At 35.9% G+C, this 3,596-nt stretch overlaps 1 long non-coding RNA gene across 1 annotated transcript; it reads left to right on the top strand.

Annotated features, from left to right (window-relative positions):
* The first annotated feature begins 991 nt into the window (after positions 1-991).
* LOC139830703 (uncharacterized) lies at positions 992-2,382 on the top strand. Its single transcript, XR_011743952.1, has 2 exons — positions 992-1,059; positions 2,152-2,382. It is a non-coding gene; the product is annotated as an uncharacterized lncRNA (long non-coding RNA).
* Positions 2,383-3,596: the final 1,214 nt, after the last annotated feature.

The following is a 3,596-nucleotide window of genomic DNA, read 5'->3' as shown; positions in this document are numbered from 1 at the left end:
ATCTGACGTTGAGCTCGTAATTAAACTCTCTATAACTTTCGTGTAGGAAGTTTTTCCATCCGAACAACTTGTTCGGACAACTTTTCGTACAACATTAAAATTTAACCGCGACATGTTTAATCTTGTAAAAATTATAGAAAAATAATTGCACATCCAAAGTTGGCAAATAATATACCGCTGGTCTCATAAAAATGTTTAGAACACAAATGTAATTTTAAATCTGACTTTCGAGTAATGTTCAAATATTCAAATTTGAATATGTGAATTTGAGTATTTTGACATAACTCAACTTCTATAAACCCAAATCAAGTGATTCTTTTTGCAAATGGATCATATTGGTGCTCTCTGTTCCACTTACACAAACACCAAACTTAGTTCAATCCTTTTCTGACTATTCAAATTCAAACATGAGGATTTGACTATTTTCATTATAGATGCATTTCCTTAATTATTTTAAACAAGGTTCATTTCTGCAAAAGTGAATCCTTTAGTCAAGCCCATCTATCAAATCTCTTAGACACCATCATCATATGTTCAAATGATATTATCCTAGTCCATGTTATTCAAATAACAATTGAATTATTTGAGTAATTCAATATATCACAAATCCATACGCAAGCGTACATGTAACTCATACTACCTTAGTAAGTGTTATCACACTCTACCAAATAGTATTTTGAGTTGCGCTATTTGAGACTCATGTGATTTTATCACATGGATCATTCCAATTACCCACTTATGTAGGAAACAACTTTTGACCTTAGTTCCTTGTCAACATTTTCCTTCTAAGCATTTGGTTTGGACAATATTTATTTCTTTCTAAGTATTTGACTTGACCATTCCATCTCCCAAAGTCATATCTTGCAAGCCATGCCGCATGCCATATCTTATTTGTCCGATGACTAAAATACAATGAATAACAACTTGTTGTTTGCCTTGTTTGATTTTGTTGTTGTTTTTGAATGATGTGTTTATGTTGTGCTATATTTTATCTTATAGTTCGTATGAAGAGCGGCGTGTTTTGTTGAGAGAAGTGAACGATCTTCAATTACCAAAAAGGCAAGTGACATTCAATCCAACCTATTTTATATTATGCATTAGTGTTTTTCAACTAGTATGCATGATAGGTTTTGTTTTTCAAAAGTGAAGGGTATATGCTATGCTTAGTAAACCTGGAAGTGTGAAGCCGCTCTCAAGATACTTGCTAGGATGCTATTTCGCTTTGCAATATCAAATGCCAATGTTGTTTTGATGTTGGATGGGAGTGTTTGAAAGTTAAAAATTAACAACCCTAATGAAACACCTGGGTGGATTGGTTGAATGGTGGGCGGCTGCTCAGGTCCACGCTCCTAGCCGTAGCTAGTGGGCTAAAGTGGTGAATCCCTGAGAGTTCGCAATTGTAGAGTGGTCGCTTTTGACTGCACACCTGGTTTTCACCAGGGGATCGTGTAGGGGTTTATTACCTGTGATGAGTTTTAATCTTGTGAGTTCCACTTGTGGTTGGCCACCCAGGATTAAAGAGATTTCCATGTCATCCATGTTTTAGATAGCTTCCAGTGCAGCCTTATGGTATTATGGGCTCTGCCAGGATTAATTAAGTTGTGAGAATTCAACTTGTGGCTAGACAGTGGGTTGTGGCGACGGCCAAGTGGGAACGGGTCTAGTTTGTATGGTTGAATTCTTCTTCTGAAAGATCTTGTCTCATTCTTCTCTTGGGAAGGGTGGGTCGTAAGGTAAAAGTGCACAACCTCTCGAGAGTTAAACCTAAGATCTTAGCCGTGTCACCGGTTATGGACAATTTGAGCTCCTAGGCAGGGAATGTACGGAAGAATCTCATCATTGTTTTCTGAATGTATTTAAAATTGGTATCAACCTTGAAAAACTCATGGGAGATGTATCCATGTGATTATTCTAAAACCCATGGAGGAGTTAACCATGGTGTGATTTCATAATGTCATTCAAAGATTTTCAAAATGTTTTGTTTTAAATAAAATATAGGATAAAATTGGCTTTATGCAAATTAGCCTAAGACTCCACTAGCCAAATATCATGTAGATAGTCATGCCTAAAAACTTCCACCATATAAGTGTCATTTGCCAGTACATCATTGTACTGACCTCCATTCGTGGGGCTGCATATTCAAACGTGCAGGATTTTCTGAGGAGAAGTACGTGGTAGGATCTCGAGTCTACATTCCAACATGACTGCCTGTGGCACATGAAGATGATGAAGGCTCATTGATGATTTACTTTCCGCTGTGTTAGTTCTGAACATGTTGTTGAGCTAGTCCATGTGACTATGCAATTTGTAAGGTTTTACTTTACCCTCTGGATCAACGATGTAGTAATTTGATACTATTGCAATGATTACTATATTTTGTAATGTGTGTGCTATCAGTGATCCCGGGAATAGCACTATACACAGGTATCTTACCTTTATTAAAAGGTAGGGTGCTACAGTTATGTGGAGAAGCCTCCCTTCAAGCCTCTTCCTCCTAAAGAAGGGAACAAGAAGAAGGGAACGAAGAAGAAGAAGAAGAGGGGGAATAAAAAGAAAGAGGTAACGGCATATCCCCGCGTGTATGAGATAACGATAGGTAACCGTAAGTATGTTGCTCCTAATGATTATTATGATAATGAATCCGCGTACAATGATCTTCCTATGCCCTTTACCCACATTAGTGATAATGATTTAGAAGAGCACACTACTTTTGATATTGAAAATCTCTGGGAAACTAATTCTAAAAATTATGATGTTAATAATTGCCATAGTATCAGTACTATCCATGCTTCCTCCCATAATCATATAGAAAGCTCTAAGCTTGGGGATGAGGTGTTTGAAAATCCTTTTGCTACTGACGATTATATGTTTGATACATCTCCTTCTAGTAACAATGATGGTATGGTTACAGATGAACATACTGTGGAAGATAACTATTCTATTTCTTATGATGACACTATGCCTCCAATCTCTGACAATTATTATAAAGAATGCTATGACACAAGTTATAATTATCCTTATGAAACTTGTAATAGTTATGATGGGATTGCCAAAAACCATTCCCTTAGTATGCAACTTGTTTACCATGTTCAAATTCTTGATAATGATCCTATTCCAATTACTATTAATGAGAAGAGTTTTTCTTATGCCAAAATTAATGAAACTTTTATGCATATGAACCATGATAAGAATGTTTTAAGTGATGGGTATATTGTGGATTTCATCAATGATGCTCTGAAAGTTATTATGAGAGAGGGAAACATGGTTATATGCATCTTAATAATATTAAGTTTCCCCTCTTTATGTTGAAAATCTTGAAGTTACTCGTGTTTTATCTTCCTATGCTTGTCACTTTGCTCCTCATAAATTTATTTGTGTACAAGATTCCTATGCATAGGAAGTGGGTTAGGCTTAAATTTGTTTCATACTTGCTTTTTGATGCTCTCTTTGCTTCAATTCTCATCCTTATGTGAGCATCATTAAAATTACTGAGCCCATCTTAATGGCTATAAAGAAAGCACTTCTTGAGAGATAACCCATGTTTTTATTTGCTACTGTTTTGTTGTGTCTTGGAAGTTATTACTACTGTAGCAACC

The sequence above is a fragment of the Lolium perenne genome, chromosome 1, assembly GCF_019359855.2.
Source record: "Lolium perenne isolate Kyuss_39 chromosome 1, Kyuss_2.0, whole genome shotgun sequence".
In the NCBI taxonomy this organism is placed as follows: Eukaryota; Viridiplantae; Streptophyta; class Magnoliopsida; order Poales; family Poaceae; genus Lolium; species Lolium perenne.
This window is presented reverse-complemented; position numbering and strand designations above follow the sequence as displayed.